The following is an 18866-nucleotide window of genomic DNA, read 5'->3' as shown; positions in this document are numbered from 1 at the left end:
TGCAAATTATGCATGAAATTATTCCATAATGAACTAATCTGATAGAAAAACACATTAGTATTTATATTGAAAACAAGTCATTCATAACTATTAAGACATTTTGAAATGGAGATCCTATGTTCCTGAAAACATGAATGACTGGAAATTGGGGCCATTCAGTTGTGACTGGAGAGATGGAGCATTGTGTTCCTCCCATCCTGCTGGCATTGCCTACTTGCCTTTATGACTGTAGATTTTTAAATGATGAAATACATTTCTTAAAATTTTTTATTCATGGTATCATTTCCTAAATGATAATAAATAGTACATTCCTATATAATACTGCATTTACAACCTTTACCACACTTGGGGCTCTGGTAATAGACTGATAGACCAATGGTTATAAATGTGAATTTGTGGAATCCTTTGTGAATTCAAGTGCCTTATTATTCAGAACTTATGGGTACTTCACACATTATTAAGTTTAAGTTATAGCTTCTCAATTCTTAAGCATCTGCTTTCTACCTTTCTTTAAAATCTCATGTTTTAGCCATACTGATTCTATATTGGTACTCAAAGAAAGTACATTCTATTGTCAATAAGTTTTTGTATGTTTAACATTAAATGTCAGTTTAAATGGAGGCACTCTTTACAGATCATAGATTTTTAAAGCTTAAGGAGGCCTCAGAGATGACATAGCCCAACTTCCTCACTTTATACCTGAAGGAAATGATGAGGAAGTGACTTCATAATTGATTAGTTTTACCGTTAGCTGTAGGTAGTTTCTGTTTCACTCTGTAATGAGCTCAGCTCTCCTTTGTACACTCAGAAATGCTTGCTCAGTGGTTTGTAGAGGGGACAAAATTATTCCCAGCCTCTCTTTTATAGTCTCTGTTTTCCTAACAAACATATCTGGGGAGATCAGGGAATCAGTCAGTTGTCTTAGTAACTTTCTTTTCATGTAGGCTTCAGCTTTGGACCTCCGTACTAGGAGCTGCTCCATGTTATATTGTTACCCTTATTAAGAGATTAAGTTAGGGGTGTGTACACTCACCTCAGAAAGAATGGAAGCAAAATTATTCTAGAGGGGCCTCCTCTGTTTAAAAAAAAAAGGCTGGGTGGCTGTTCTGTAGATACTAAGGTAGACCACGGAGTAGTTGATTATGTGGCTAATACTAGTGATGAGGTGGAGATGCATGTGTATAGGAAGCAATAGTCAATACCAGTGTTTCTGTTTCGTGAGGAAATGCTGAGGCACTCTAGACAACGTTTAGTATTTGTCTTTAAGCAGGCAGCAAATAGAAATCTATACCAAACTGCAAAACTAAACCCTGAGTTTGAGGCCTGTATTCAACTCTTGGGAGAAGCTCTAGCAAGAGACACCTATATCCTCAGGAGAAGGTCTAGATGACTAAGAATAAGTGTTTTTTAAGAACTCAGGAAGAGAAAGCTAGAGAGGAGCCCAGAAGTCTTGGGGGTAAAAGATAGGCAATGTGAAAGGAGAGAGAAAGCAGTTAAGCAGTTTAAAGCATGTACTTCCTCTGTTTGGGCTCAGGATGTGTGAATCCTCAGTGAAGTTAACTTTATAGAGATAACAAAAGCAGGGTTAAGGGCAATGACCCAGCCCACCCCTGTCACTCCAGTGTAGTCCATATTTAACAGTTGTGCTTGATCCCTGACTGCCTTCACATGGTCTGTTGGGTATGACAGTGCTCGCTCATTCTTCAGAGATTTTCAATTTGGAGATTTCTGTGAAAACAAATTCTTTATAAAATCTGGATATAGTCAATATTCTTTTAACTGCTTTTGTTGCAGAGGAAAATAGACAATAACATTCCATTAAATAAATACCTTTTACTAATACGGTACTGTTATAGCAGTTGACATGGCCTTTGATGTATTTAAGGTTGCACTTACAGGAGTATCAGACTTTCAGCCGAGGGTTTTTATCTTTGGTATAGTTTCAGCGTTTTATGACATTGGAATTTTAGCACTATTGATATTTATAAAGAGCTGAATCATAAAAAAAGTTATCTAAAATTTAACGTCCCTTTAAATCTCATTGAAAAACCCAGTCTCTGTGGTGGAAATGCTCTGTTACTTTCTTGACCCGCTTTTGCTCCTAGTAAGTGAGGCTCTCCACTCCACCGATTACTGTGTTTTTTCCAGGTCTCAGTTCTGCTTCTGGGCAGGTTGCATATTTCAGAGGATCTTGGGCCAGCTTCAAGCCTAACTCGTTGCTCTTTCTCCTGTTAACTAGGCTGACCGTATGTAGATCCAGGTGAAGTGTTTCATACATAGCAACTGTGTATACTTAGTTGCTTAATGGTTATATTTACATTTCCAAGGTTGGATCTTAATAATTTCATTCTTTAGGGTCCTGGCTAAACTATTTTGCTTTAGTTTTGCTTGCCAAAATATAGTTTATTTAGATGGATTTTTGACTTTGATGCTTATTTAATTCTGAATCTAGTTTCTCACCTGTTACTGTAGGTTCTTCCCTGAATATCTGGAACCTACTTTCTATTTTTGATCTCTGATTCTGTGCAAATTGTGGGCATGGAGCTTGGTCTGCACAATTAGTTTTCTTGACTTGCTTTTTACTTTCTTTGACTTCTATAGTGATTGAAAAACCTCTCTCATCCATTCTTTTAGGTTCTCTGGGCTTTGATTCAGCCTTTCTTTAATCATTGCTCCCAAATCATTCCCTAACCTCTCTGCCAGTGTCTTGATTCCTTTACTTCTCCAGCATTTTTTTTTTTTCTGGTTCTCCAGGCTTCTTAATAACTATATATCAGTACCTCTTCAGTACTTCTGACTTTGATCATGGACATCCAAGACTCCCTTTATTCTTTCTTATCTCAATCCAAGACTAGATGTCAACACCAGAAGCCTTCTATATTAAAACTAACCGAACCATATATACATATAGAAAAACATATATAGCACTATTCCACTGCTGGGTTAGTGGAAAAAAATCAGGCTGTATACCTATATGGCCTTATATGTATGCATGCCATAGCTTGGCCAGTTTTATTTTAACGAATTATCTACCTTAAATAGAAATACTTTTTGTAGAACTCTGTGATCAACATGATGATCTTGAGTTATATTCATATCCTGTTTGAATTAGAATTTGGCTTATCAATACTCTTCTCTGAGATAGCTCACAAAATTTCCTTAAAATTTTTCAATTATTTGAAAGAATATTCTAGGATATTTCATTATTTATTGCTTTTGATATACCATGAACACAGTGCTTGCAATTGATTTACAGAATATTTGAGTTTTGATTATTTATCTTTTGATTTATTGGTTTAAAACATTTTCTTCCTTGAGAGCCTTTCTTTTGTACATTGTGGGACATTCCTTGCTCTGTAAGATAACCTGGAAGAGAAAGTAGAATACTAATTCTTAAAACCCAACTTACAACATCATTTTTAGTTGGATTTTGTCATCAAGTGGTGTGAGATAGGCTTCTTTAAGCATATTAAGAGACTTTTTTCAAAAATGTTTTCTTCTTAGAAAAGCAGGAAAATCAATATAAGCTTTATATATTGAATCCTTTAAAATTATTACAACATGACTTCTCAATTAGTATATAGTCTATCTTGGTGAATATGCCTTGTGTAGAATGTATATTTTTCTGTCATTGGAATATTTTATGAATATCAATATATAGTTATTCAGTCTTCTGTGTCCTTACTGATTTTCTGTCCAATTGTTTTATCAATTACTGAGAAAGGAGTTTTGAAATATTCAACTATTTATTTATTTCTTTTTAAATTGTCAATTGTTGCTTCATTTCAGTTCTAATCTTGGGTACATACACATTTAGGGTTGTTTTGCCTTCTTGATGAACTGATATTTTTATCATTAGGACTCTTTTATCTTAGGTTATGTTTCTTATTTTAAAGTTTACTTTGTTTAATGTTAATACAGCTATTTTAGGTGCTAGGTACTGAATATTTGTGTCCCCCAAATTGATAGGCTGAAACATAACATCTAATGTGACAGTGTTTGGAGGTGGGGACCTGTGAGAGGTGATTAGGTCATGGGGCTCCACTCTTATAAAAGATTACTATATTAGTGCCCTTAATGCAGAGATCCAAGAGAGCTTCCTTGCCCCTTCTGCCATGGGAGGACATAGTGAGAAGCAGCCTTCTGTAACAAAGGAAGTAGGCCCTTACCAGACATGAAATCTGCTGGCACCTTAATCTTGGACTTTATAGTCTTAAGACTGCGAGATAAATTTCTGTTGTTTATAAGTCACCCAGTCTATAGTATCTGTTATAGCAGCCTGAACACACTGAGACACTAGCTTTATGATTAATATTAGCAGAGCATGTTTTTTTTCCATGGCTTTTCTTTAAACATATCTATATCTCTATATTTGAAGCTTTTTTTTTAAAGGTAGTATTTAATTGGGTCTTACATTTTCATCCACTCTGATAATGTCTGCCTTTTTATTGGAAGTTTTAGGCCATTTATATCTTAGGAAAACATTGATTTAAGATTGGAGGCTTGTGGTTACTCTTTTCTGAAATGTTTGGTGATAATTGCCAGTGAGTTTCTGTTTTGTTGTTTTTCTCTATTATTTGTTCACTTTATATACCAATGATTTCCACATTTACATTATTCTTCCTTCTCTTTACTTACTCTGAGTTTATTTTGATCTTTTTATTTTTGCTCTTTATAGTGAATCTTAGGTCATTGATTTTAAATGTTTCTTCTCCAATATAAGCATCTAAACATAGAAATTTCCTTTTAAAGACTGCCTTAATCACAACCTATGAAGTTTAATATGTTGTGTTTCCATTATCATGGAGGTCAAAATATTTTCTTTCTTTTGTGATTTTTTTCTTTGATTCATGTTTTATTCAGAATTATAATTCTTAATTTCCAAATATTTGGGGACATTTCAGGTATCTTTTTCTTTTGATTTTTAATATAATTCTAAATCAGTTTGAAAATGTATTTTGTATGTTTTCAATCCTTTGAAATTAAGGCCTGTTTTTTGGCTCAGCACATGGTCTATCTTGTGAATGTTCCATGTGTACTATAAATGAATGTGAATTCTGCAGTTGCTTTGTGTAGTGTTCTGCAAATCCCAGTTAACTGATTTCAACTAGTGTTTTTAAATTATTTGATAATGTGTTTCAAATCTTCAATATTCTTTGATTTTTGTATCATTAAGACATGTCCTTCATTATCTTTATTATTATTATTCCTTTTCTTGAAGCATTCTTTGATTTTAATACAGTCAGTTCATGTTTATGTGTTTAATTTATATGTTACACATTTTATCATCATTTTATTTCTAATCTTTCTGTGCATTTATACTTAAATGCATCTCTTATGGAGAGCATATATTTGAATTTAATTTTGTTTTCCCAGCCTAACAGTCTTTGCCTTTTAATAGGAACGTTTAGTCCATTTACATATAATATAATTGTGATATGGTTAGGTTTAAGGCTATCATATCATCTTTTGGTTTTCTAGTTCTTCACCCTGTTCTTTGTTTATTCCCTCCTTTTCTTTTTTCTTTTTGATTAATTGAATATTTTTAGTATTCTATTTTATTTTTCTTTGTATCTCCTATTTTGTTATTTTAGATGTTGCTTTAGAAATTAACATGTGCATTTTAACTTATCACAAACTAACTTGAATTAATATTATACCATGCTATGGAGTAATGTTTGTGTCCCCCCAAAATTCATATGCTGAACCCTAATCCTCCATATGTTGGTATTTGGAGGTGAGGCTTTTGAGAAGTAATTAGATCATGAGGGTGGAACCATCATGATGGGATTAGTGACCTTATAAGATGTGACATGAGAGAGAGAGAATTTGTCTCTCCACCATGTGGCGTTACAGCAAGAGATTGTCATCTGCAAACCAGGAATAGGGCTCTCATCAGAAACAGAACTGGCAGCACCTTGATCTTGGACTTCTCAGCCTCCAGAACTGTGAGAAAAACTGGTTGTTTAAGCCACCCGGTCTGATGTATTTAGCGTCCTGATCTGACTAAAGCATACCCCTTTATGTATAATGTAAGAACCTTACACTGCTATACTTCTCTTTACTCCTCTCATATTATTTCTCCTATTGCTACCATGACTTGTACTACTGCATATGTTTAAAGCTTATGATGTGTATCTATTACTTTTGCTCTAAGTGGTTTCTAAAATAAAGTACAAAAAGAGGAAAGGTGATTTTTATATTTGCCCACATATTTACTATTTTCAGATCTTCATTCTTTTCGATTGATCTGAGGTCTGCATACTTTTTCTGTAAAGGGCCAGAGAGTAAATATTTAAGGCTTTGTGGGCAGTACATTCTCTGTCACAACTACTTAACTCTGCCAGTGTAGAGTGAAAGCAGCCATGGACAATTTGTAAGCTAATGATTATGGCTGTGTTCCAGGAAACTTTATTTATTAATACTAACATTTGAATTTCATGTATCTTTCAACATATTATTCTTCTGTTTTTTTCCAACCACTTAGAGATGTGCAAATCATCTTAGTTCAGAGACCATCCAAAACCAGGTAGCTGGCTTGATTTGGCTTGTCTGTAATTTGCCAACCCCTGCTATAGATCCATGTTGACATCTAGAATCATTAAGCCTCAACCTGAAGGCCATCTTATAACATTTCTTGTGGTGCAGGTTTACTAATGACAAATTTCATTTTTGTTTGTTTGAAAATCTACTTATTTATCCTTCATTTTTGAACAGTATTTTCATGGGACACAGAATTCTAGGCTAACAGTTTTGTTTTGTAATTCCTTAAAGATATTATTCTGTTGTTTTCAGGTTAGTTGCATCTCTGTGCTCTATTCCCTCTGCCTGAAAATTAAGTCTTTGGTCCATAGCTGCAACTTTGAAAGGGAGAATACTGAAGCAAATGCACAGCTCACCTCATGAATTTCTCTTCTCTCGGGAATACAGTCTATGTAGTTGTCTAATGCCTAAAAACAGTTGCTTTGTATATTTTCTTTAGTTGTATATTTCTTTTTTTTACAGTGAGAGTAAGTCCTATTCCTGTTATTCTGTCATGGCCAAGCCAGAAGACTTTTGTATATGTTCAAAACATAAGTAGTGATTAGTACATGTTATAATTATAAAAAGTCATGTTTGGGTTCAGAGAAATGTTTAATATTTAAGAGTAAATATTATGCTTTGTAATTAAGCTCTTTCTCACTGTCTTTTCTAAACTTTTCTTTTTTAAGAGGAATCCTAGACAGTTGGACTATGAGGCCATAGCAAAAAAAAAAAAAAAAAAAATCTTAGGGCAGGAGGGGTAGGTATAGCTCAGTGGCAGAGCACATGCCTAGCAAGCACAAGGTCCTGGGTTCAATCCCCAGTACTTCCATTAAAATAAAATAAAATAAAATAAAATAAAATAAAATAAAACAAAAATAAATAAAACCTAGTTAACTACCCCTACAGTAAATAAATAAATAAGCAGAAGAAATTAAAAAAAACCCCAAACTTTGTCTTAGGCCGTAAGTCTTGATGGGTATAACCTCAACCAATCAATATTTATTGAGTGCACCTGTGTATCAGATGCTGGAAGGTCTCAGAATTGTTACTCTTACAAATGGAAATATTATAAAATACATCATTATATAAAACCGCTCTTTGAAAAAAAGTTGAACAGTAATGTCACAAAAACAAACAAGATTCTACAATTCTAAGACATGAGAATTGCTCTACCTGAAAAATGAATGTTTTCTAAAAAGCAAAACACTGAGAAGTGAATTTTACTCCTAACTCTGTTGGAATTATATTGCACAGTTCAGTCTTCAGGCCTTGCTTTCCTCCTCTGTCATGCTTAGTGATGTTCAAGTTCCCTTTGTTATCTAAAATTTGTGATTCTCTGCATGTCTTTGTATACCTTTTGTACCTTTTTTCTGTCTCATCCAATTAGGGCAGAAATAGAAGAGCAGAGTGCCGTTGAGATTCTGCATTCTAAACGTAATTTAGATTATTTAAAATATGAAATGTTAGAGTGCACTTAAGTTGCAAAAAATGGTTTTCTAAATATAATAGCTAGTTACCTTACATGTATGCTTTTATGTGTCCTCTGGGTCATATCTGCTCTCAGTAGCTGCTGACAAAACAGGATTTTACTGCTGAAAGAGCAGCAGATCTAATATTGCTGCAAAAGAGCAGGCTGAATTTTATTTTGCCTTGAGTCACCAATAAAATTCTAGTCATGCTCTGATCCTACACTCTTTATTGTTCCCCATAACACATTACAGGTAAAAGAATACTTTACTTTTTCAGGCATTGTGAAACTTAAATGAGGAATTGGAGAATACCTTCAAGAATAAGAAGGTCACAGTCTTAGAAAGCTTGGAAAGTATTCTCCCTGACTTAATGACATGTGTAAATTTCTGTATTTGTTAGGGTAATTGGTGACTAGAAATAGACCCACATATAAAGTGGCTTGCAACTCTAGGAGTTTGTCTCTTGCACATGTAGTAGCTCCTGGCAGATGTACATGTGAGCAGTGCTGCTCTCCTTTTTGTGGTCATTTAGGAGCACATGTTGATGGAGGCTTCGCTGTCTTTTGGGGTTGTAGGCAGATAGGGATTCCGTCAACACAGCATACCATGCCCATGGCTGCTGCAGTCATATCCATTCCACTCAGAAGTGGGCAAAGAGCATGAAGAAGTTCATAAGAGATTTCTCTGTGGGCCATTCTTCTTCAATTCCATGGGCTTCATTTACATGAAAGAGAGATAGAGCAATCTCAGAATCAGGAAATAGAGAACAAACTGTCTGACTCCTGAGCCCATGCTCTTAATAACCACTTTTTTTCATTATCTCTTCTGATCTTGAAATTACTTGCGTTAGTCTATTTAGGCTGCTGTGCCAGAATATTATAGACTGGGTGGCTTATGAACAATGAAAATTTATTTCTCACAGTTCTGGAGGCTGGGAGTCTTAAGATCAGGGTACCAGCAGATTTGATGTCTGGTGAAAGCCTGCTTCCTGGTTTGTGGTTTTTCTTTTTGCTGTGTTCTCACATGGGAGAAGGGGCAAGGGGACTTTCTTGAGTCTTGTCTGTGAGGGCACTACTCCCATTCATGAGGGCTCAACTGTCATGATCTCATCACCCCTAAAGACCCCACCTCCAGATATCATCACATTGAGGATTAAGTTACAACATACAAATTTTGGGAGAGACACAAACATTTAGTCATTTAATAGCATTGTCTAACTCTAGAATTCTACCAAATAAACTACTATTCAAATGCAATGTTGTATGAAACTGCTGATAGCAATGAAATTTTTATTTGAATGTTTCCTATGATTTTCCAGATTTTCCCCCCAAATGTCCTCATCTCTTTTTTTATCCGGCTTTAAACTGAAATGTGAGAGCAGAGCTTCCTCTTTTGAAATGTGAGAGCAGAGCTTCCTCTTTAGATGACTTGGAGATCTATTCTTGCCCTGGGAGATTCAAGGAACACAGATAGGCACACAGTCCAAAATCAGCAGCTGTTTTTATCTTGGAGCTGCAATGTTTGTATTTTTAAAGGAAGGTGGTTTTTAAAACTCTCTAATGTAATCTATAGCCCTGTTATGTGGGAGGGGTCTTTCACTCCTTTCTTCTGGATCAAAGAAGCTGAAAAGTTATGTTTGTTTATCATTGTATTTGTTAGCCCACAACTTCTAGTTTTGTGTAAAAAACTGCATATATATCTGCTTTGACTTAAAAAATATAGTCAAAGTAATTGTTAATGTTCCATTTTCAAGTCCCCAGAGATATGTCTGTCTTTTTCAATGCATGCAACTCAGTTTTCAGATGTGCCCCTTGAGGCTCTTTTGACTTTTGCTGTTTTTCTGGACAGCCATTTTATAATCCTTATGAACAGAACATATACTTTGAGCTATCCAGAGAATATATTACATTTACATGGTATAGCTAAAATGAAAGATGCTCTCTATCCAAAAAATGTCCAGACACTTTCTTCCCCCAATTTGAGGCAAGACTGCTGATGTTTGGATTCTTTTAAAAACATACTTATCCAAGAGAACTGCAATTTTCGTGAGTTTTACAGGTAGAAAAAAGCTTTCCCTCAGTTCTTTAATTCAGAGTTATCCTGGGATATAATGATTGCAACTCCAGTGGTCTTACTCTTTAATGCAAGATGGGATTTTTCTATGATATTTGTGTTCACTGAAGACAAAATCAATTGCAGATAGGAAGTTTGTGGACTCACAGAGAAAAGGAAATAACCCACATTTCATGATAAGGTCTGACCATTATGAGATGCTTCCAGAATTACTAATGTACCAATGACATACTGAACATGGTTTAGGTACCTGGTAATTGCATGCTTTATTTTACTATAAAAATAGTTTTGGGGGAGTATAAATGATGTACTCAATGAGAGTGGTTTTGCTATTTTTTTTGTTGTAGTAAAATATATACAACATAAAATTTACCATCTTAACCTTTTTTAAGTGTATAGTTCAGTCATGTTAAACACATTCATAATGTTGTGCAGCTGTCACCTCCATAAATCTCCATAGCTCTTTTCATCTTATAAAACTGAAATTTTGTATCTATTTAACAATAACTCCCCATTCCCCTCTTCCCTCACCCCCTGGCAGCCACCATTCCACTTTCTGTCTCTGTGAATTTGACTACTTTAGATACTTCATATAAGTGAATTCATACAGTTATTTGTCTTTTTGCAGTTTTTTTGATTGACTTCTTTCACTTTTCATAATGTCCTCAAGTTTTATCCATGTTGTAACATATGCGTGACTTTCCTTCTTTTTTAAGGCTGAATAATATTCCATTGTATATATATTATATATACACACACACAATATGTAATATATATGTTTGTGTATGTACACACACCCACACATCACATTTTGCTGTTGATTCATCTGTTGATAGATACTTGGGTTGCTTCCCTGTTTTAGCTGTTGTGATTAATGCTGCTGTGAACATGTGTTTACAAATATCTCTTCAAGATCTTGCTTTCAGTTCTTTTGGGTATGTACCCAAGAGTAGAATTGCAGAATCATATGATAATTCCATTTATACTTTTTTGAGGAACTGTCATACTGTTCCCCATAGAAGCTATACCATTTTACATTTCTACCAACAGTGCACAGGGATTTTTACTGTATTTTTTAAGGGAGGCAGCTATGATGTGATAGTAAGTGCATCAGCTTTAGAGGCAAAAAATCCCCCAAAACTGAATATGAGGTCTAGTCCCTGCATAGTCATGTGACTCAGGACTGAATGATTTGTAATCTCTCTGAATCTCAGTTTTCTCATGCTTAAAAAAATATCTACTTCACAGGATGCTATGAGATTAATAAGATAATGTGTGTAAAGTCCACTGGAACTGTCACGTGCTATGAAAGTGTGAAGTATTTATTATGATGTAATTGAATATCAAGAAACAAACATCTACCTTGTCTTTCCTGGCTCTGTACATATGTATGCAGACACATGGACATATACATTTAGATAGTGTCACTATTTCTTTACAGTGCTTGCTGTTTACAATGCATGCTGACTTTCAGTAAAAGTTAAATTTAATGTCACTGATGATAATTTCATGGAGAAGAGCTCTGTTTTACACTGTTAGCATAAGAATATCAATAGGAAAATCCCTGCTTTGTGTAGCTGCACTTATTAGCCAGTAGTGTGCTATGCTATGACTTTCCTTTCTGAAGGACATTATTTAAGACCCAGGGAGTTGTGTACAAACACCATGATGGACTTAGGTAGGTTTAAGCAACTTTGACATTTAAAATCTGTGTGACCAGTGCCAAGTTCCTATGCCCCTGAGCTCCAATTTGTAAGTTTTAAAACTGAGGAAATTGGAATAAATCATCATTAGCAGATTTTCCAGATTTGAAAATCTGATTCTAGGGTCACTGTGTGGTTGGTCTAATATGACCTGATTGTTAATCTGTCAGTGCTCTTGAGTTTAGGTAAGTCAATGGATTGAGAAGCAATTCATTAAGAAAGTAAAGTAATAACAGGAGTAGGAATAATTTCTACCAAGTGTGAGTGAAATTTCTTAACTCCAATAAGAGAATTCCTTGTGGTTGATTAGATCTGATAACATTTGTAGTCTTTAGAAGAAAAGTTACATAAAAAGTGAAAGATGATAATTATTAGAATATAATTAATAAAAATAGTGTAATGTTCTAGAGCAGTTCTGGCCAATAAACTATTCTGCAATGATAGAAATATTCTGTACCTGCACCACCAATACGTCAGACATTAGCCAGTGTGTGTCTGCTAAAAGATTGAAATATGATTAGTGAGACTAAGGAATTGAAAATTTTGAATGTTATTTAAGTTTATTTAACCAAACTTAAATAGCCATATGTGGCCATTGGCTGCCTTATTGGAGAGCAGTTATAGAGAATATGATCTGTTCCCTGAATTATAAGCTTCTTTAAGACAGGAAATCTGATTATTCATCTTTCTCTGCATTCATTAAAACCAACACAAGGCATACAGTAGGAGATAAATAATTGTGGCAATAAAGGATGTTCATTAAAAAATGATTTGTAGTCAATTATATTTGGAAAGCACATCTTCTGTCATTTTTTGAGATTCATAATGCATAATAACATAGTAAATGCTTTGACATATTTTCTAATAGGTAGATTTTGTTTTAAAACTTCATCTTTCAAACTTATTTCACTACATATTCCTTGTGTGTGTGTGTGAAAGAGGGAGAGAGAGAATCCCATAGAATACAATTTGGGAAACAGCTCATTTGTTGTGAGATCTGGGGCTTAGTTGGTAGAATACATGATCGTCTATCAGATAACTGAGTTCACCCTGGCCAGGGCCTAGATTCCGCTCTCCACATAATACAGATAGAAGATATTGATTGAAGGGCTTTAGAGTAGAAACCAAAGGTGGACGTTCAGGAAACTGGAATAGAAAATATTTAAGGACTCGGAACCTTCTGTGGAATTGGGGAAGGAGGTTTGTAATCTGAAACTCCATGTGAGAATGGTCATACAGTAAACATCCTCTCCCCGGAGAAATACTGTTTCTGAATATTGAAAGTAATGCATGTTCATAATGTGTGGGGGGTTATTTATTTATTTATTTTTGAGCCTCTTTTGTTTTTTTTAGAAGTCCTTTTATTCCTTTTTGGAGGAATGTCAGCTTTCAATCTGAAGTTGGTATTTAAAGTACTAGCATTTCCCTCGCGTAAAGATTTTTGAAACAAGTAAAACATCAAATCCTTATCCTTGGGTTTCCATGATTGAAATTTTGGTTGGAATTGAATCACATTTATCTAAAAATTAGACATGGTTGATATATAATACATGGAGCAAGAGGAAAAAGATCAAACCTTCTTGTTTGTCTAGTTTTGTATCTTCCTGTGAGTCGATGCATAAAAGTGTAAGTGAGAAGTGGAGCTGCCTGAAACTACTTGGTATAACATATTTTTTTCCCAGAGTAAAAACACTTGGTTACTTCTTGGTTTATGAGGCAGTGAAATATTCCAGCACATAAATATTGACACTGAGACCCATGGGATGTAGGAGTGCTAAGCACACTTGCAAGACATAAAGACCAAAACTAAATGAAGTTACATCTTTTCCTATAAAATGCAATCTGTCCCTCAATGGATTTTACCATCCTGTTGATTTTATTTCCTCTATCTTTATAATTAGAGATATCCTGCTGGCCTGTTGAAAACACCAATAATATTTCTTCCTGAACGTTAGCCAACCTACTAATTATGCTTAAAATTCTGATTAGGCGTTTGCAGCTAAAATTAGCACATCAGGGAAATAACGGGATTTTGAGCAGGAAAGCTGAGAACAGGAAAATGGCTAAGTAAAGGCATTAAAAATAATCGATAGGAATAATATTCTGAAATGAAATAAGTTTTTAAAAATTAAAAATAATATATTGCATTTAACTTGCCTTGGAGCAGGAAGAATCTGAATTCTGCATATTGAATATAGCTGCCCTAACATTTATTTTTTATCTATATGGACAGGGGCACCATGGTAACAGGGCAGAAGTTAGCATATCTAGATGCAGGTGCTGTAGGTATATAGATATTAGAATTCTCTTGTAGAAAATTGCATAAAACAGATTTGGGACACATTGTCTTGGATCCCAAGGATTGGTGAAAAAAATGCATTTCCCAATCAGACCCTGCTTTTCAGCACCATATAAGAATCCCCTGGTGGGCCATGAAGCTTTAGAAATCTTACTTCAGTTGTATTAATCTCTGTTCTCCCTTCAGATCATAATATCTTTGAGACTAGAGAGAATAATAATGTATCCATTAAACAAACATTTATCTCAAATCTGCTAGATTTCAGGCATTGTTCTAGGTATATAATCGTGGTTCTTGCTTTCAAGGAGTTTATATTCTAGTGTTGGGGGAGAGACAGATAATAAGCAAATGAAGGACTGAATATACTTCAGATACTCACAAGTGCTGAATAGTAAATGAAGCAGGTAACAAGGAATGAGGGTCATCCAAGAAAGCCTTTCGGAGAATGGAACTTTAGTGCTAGAATTCAGTGTGAAGAAAGAGCCAGTCCCAAAACGGCATATTGAAATAAGGGAAATAAGTACCAAGGTGTTAGAGTGGGAGAGCTTTAGTTTCAAGACAGAGAAGATCAGCAGAGGGGCTGGAGCAAAGGATCTGTTGGGAGAGAAGAGCCAGATGAGATTTGAGAGGCTGGCAGATGCAGACTGCATAGGGCCTCGTAAGGCTATGTTAACACTGACCTTTTACTGAATGCTTTACCTACATGGTCTCACTTGGCAAAACCACAACTCTGATTTAAATTTCACCTCTCTGTCTTTTCCTCTAAGATGTGAACATGACAGTGATGGTGACTGTCACCACTTCTATCGCATGTAGTACTGGAAATCCTAGACAGAACAGTCGGGCAAGAAAAAAGAAATAAAAGACATCCAGATTGGAAAAGAAGTAAAATTATCTCTGTTTGCAGATGACATGACTTATATTTAGAAATCCCTAAAGACTCCACCAAAAAAGCTGTTAAAACATAAATTCATCAGAGTTGAGGGATACAAAATCAACATGCAAAAGTCAGTTGCATTTCTATACACTAACAATGAACAATCAAAGTGAGGAATTAAGAAAACAATCTCATTTACTGTGGCATTACAAAGAATAAGATACTGAGAAAATAAATTTAACCAAGAACATGAGAGATGTGTGTACTGAAAACTATAAAATACTGATGAAAGAAATCAAAACAGACACAAATGAATGGAAAGACATCTTGTGTTCCTGGGCGGTAAGATTTAATACTGTTAAAATGTCCACATTATTCAAAGGGTGATCAACAGATTCAATGCAATCCCTGTCAAAATCCCAATGACATTTTTATAGACATAGAAAAAAATTCTATAATTCATATGGAACTGCCAAGGGCCCCAAATAGCCAAAACAACTTTGTGAAAGAATGAAGCTGGAGGCATCACCCCTCCTGATTTCATAATATATTACAAAGCTACAGTAATTTAAAGAGTATAGTACTGACATAAAAATAGACATATAAACCAATGGAACAGAATAGAGAGCCCAGAAATAAACCTTTACATGTATGGTCAAATGATCTTCGACAAAGGTGCCAAGCATACACAATGGGGAAAGGATTATCTCTTTAATGGGAAAACTCAATGCTCCCTTGCAAAAAAATGAAATTAGGTCCTTATCTTATACCATACACAAAAATCAACTCAAAATGGTTTAAAGACTTGAACATAAGACCTAAAACTCCTAGAAGAAAATATAGGGGAAAAGCTTCATGATACTGGTCTTGGCAATGACTTCTTGGATATGACACCAAAACACAGGCAACAAAAGTAAAAAGAGATAAGTGGACTACATTAATCTAAGAAGCCTCTGTACAGCGGAGAATACAGAGCAAAAAGGTAACCTATGGAGTGAAACCTGTGAAGAAACTATTGACAAACCACATGTCTGATAAGGGGTTAATCTCCAAAATATACAATGAATTCCTACAACTCAATGGGAAAGCCAAATAATCTGATTAAAAGATGGGCAAAGGATTTGAATAGATTTTTTTTCCCACAGTGGTAACATACAAATGGCCAACAGGTATATAAAAAGATGCTTAATATCATTGATCATTAAGGAAATTCAAATCATAATCACAAAGAGGTATCAATCACCTCACACCTGTTAGAATGGATTAAAAAAAATAATAATAAATGTGGAGAACTTGGTTTCATTGTATCCTGTTGGTGGGAATGTAAATTGGTACAGCCACTGTGAAAAACATGGAAGTTCCTCAGAAAACTAAAAATAGAACTGCTATGTGACTCAGCAGTCCTACACTTAGGTATATATTCAAAGGAATTGAAGTTAGTATCTTGAAGAAATACCTGTACCCCCATATTCATTATAATGATCATCTGCTCCATATTCATGCAGCATTATTGACAAACACCAAGACAAAGAAGCAATGTAAGTGTCCATCAATGAAAGAATGGGTAAAAAATATGGTATACATACAAGGGAATATTATTTAGTCTTAAAGGAAATCTTGCCATTTGCAACAGCATGGATAAACCTAGAGGGCATTATACAAAGTGAAAAAAGCCAAACACAGAAGGACAAATACTCCAGGATCCCACTTACCTGAGGAATCTAGTCAGACTCATAGAAGCGTTGAAAGGAATGGTTGTTTCCAGGTGATGGGGAGAGAGGGAAATGGGGAGGTATTAGTCAAAGAAAATAAAATTTCAGTTATACAAGATGACTGAGTCCTAGAAATCTATATACCATAGTGCATATAGTCAATACTGTATTGTATGTTAACAAATTTGCTAAGAGGATAGATCTTATATTAAGTGTTCTTATAACAAAATAATATAAATAAGAAGGAAGGAAACTTTTGGAGGTGATGGATAGGTTTTGGGCATAAATTGTGCTGATGGTTTCATGGGTGTATATTTACCTTTAGACTCATTAAGTTGCATACACTATGGATAGCGTTTTGTATGTCAAAAAAAGAACAGACAAAAAAACCTGTCTTCGTATAATGGAATAAGTCTTAGTGCCCTTGTCCTCAGTAAGGCTGATAATAGAAAACTGTATTTCTGAACTGTTACTCTACTCTTGCCAAAGAAATACCTGTTCATGGATTCCTTTTAATGATATAGAGGATCCATAGGAGGACTGGTCATGTGATGAGCACTTCTGTTTCTTACAAAGGTGACTGCTGAATTTGATGGTTATTTGATTGCTCACCTTTCCCTGTGTAAGTATCCAGGTGAAAACAGGGATTTTAAAGTTTAGATTTATAAATATTTCTCTATCCTAAAAATTTGACAGTGGCTTTTTGCTCTTCCTCTCTCCTCCTTTTCTACCTTTTCCTTCTTTGATTATTTTGCCATGACTATCAGGAAACTCAAATACAAATTTAATTATAAAAATACAATAACTGCAGGAGCCTAGGTAGATATTAATTTGCATTTCCCAGTAACTATAGGCTTGAAAGTTTCCATTTCTATTATATACCTCATACCTTATATCTATCTATCTATTCTTTGGGCTTTTTAGCTTTCTAACTGTAATTCCCTTTACCCTTTCACTAATTATTTGTGCTCTGTCCACATTGCCTCAGATCCTTCAACTTATCCTCCCAAGTTGTGTGGACTTTCTTCCAGTGGTTTATATAAGGATTCTCTTGGAGAATTGTCTCTGGCTACTAAATCTGCATTAACAGTTTACACAGAACTGGAAGTACCTGCAAATTCACATCCTTCTGGAGTGGCCCTTGGCAAATGACTGATTAAAGCCTAGCTTCTTTGCCTCCAGTCTGGATAAACTGTGATGTGTAATTTATACTGTAGAGCTTTTAGCTCCAACAGGCTGAGGCTGAGACTGATGGTGAAAGTGGGGCTAGGACTTCACATGGAATCAGACCCTTGCATGACTTCTTCGTCCTGCTTTCCTCATTCCATTACTGGTTACTCTTGGGAGCATTTCCTTCATAAATTGCCTGCACATGAATTCTCCTCTCGATGTTTGATCTAGTGAACCTTATACAATTTATTAAATTTGGATCTTCACACACACACAGTCTTAGAACACTGACTGTAAAAGAAAAGGGATGGATATTAACTTTTAAAATTAATTAAAGCATAGAAATAGTCCGAGTAAAACCACATAACTATCCCAGCCCTAGGGTAATTAATAACAAGTCCTTATTGGAAGAAGCAAACTTCTTTGGGGATATTGTTGATGAAATGTAGGTACTAACCTACAGTGGGAGGAGTGAAGCAGAGTGGTGGCTTTGAAGTCAAACAGCATGTGAATTCTGACTGTGCCACTCATTAGACGTACAATGCTATGTCTATACGTCTTACTTTTCTTATCTCTAAAGTGAGAATCATAATACCTACCTTGTAGGAATGTTGAGATGATTGAAAATTGTGATGTGTAAGACAATCGCTTCAGGAAGATACATTCTCCAAAATACGCTTTTAGAGATTTAGAGATAACATTTTATTTAAAGAGAAATAAGATACTTAAATACAAAGAAGGGAAATCTCAGAGTGGACTGGAATGAGAAAGGAAAACCAATAGAAAGTCATCAGTAAGATGCAAGAGTCAAGGCAAGAAAAAGAAAAAAATAATGATTAACTGCAGATTTCTTTTAGTTGTTAATTAAAGGAAGAAAGAAGATTAAAATCAGAAGAGAAACTGGACATTAATAACTGTTCACTGTTGAATTTAGTACAATACGGATCACAGAGAAGACTCTTCTAAAAGAGAATCTGTTTGAATATTGTTTAAAATTTGTTGTATATACCTCTTGCCCACATGAACCTCATAATAAAC

The 18866-nt window shown here is 34.9% G+C and overlaps 1 long non-coding RNA gene across 1 annotated transcript; it reads right to left on the bottom strand.

Moving 5' to 3' along the window:
* Positions 1 to 8204: 8204 nt before the first annotated feature.
* Positions 8205 to 18506, bottom strand: LOC140685891 (uncharacterized). Its single transcript, XR_012059342.1, has 3 exons — positions 18428 to 18506; positions 17154 to 17276; positions 8205 to 8708 (listed from the first exon to the last, which is right to left on the bottom strand). It is a non-coding gene; the product is annotated as an uncharacterized lncRNA (long non-coding RNA).
* Positions 18507 to 18866: the final 360 nt, after the last annotated feature.

This window comes from Vicugna pacos, chromosome 15, assembly GCF_048564905.1.
Source record: "Vicugna pacos chromosome 15, VicPac4, whole genome shotgun sequence".
Taxonomy (NCBI): domain Eukaryota; kingdom Metazoa; phylum Chordata; class Mammalia; order Artiodactyla; family Camelidae; genus Vicugna; species Vicugna pacos.
Note: the sequence above shows the minus strand (reverse complement) of the source record. Positions and strands in the feature narration are given on the sequence as shown.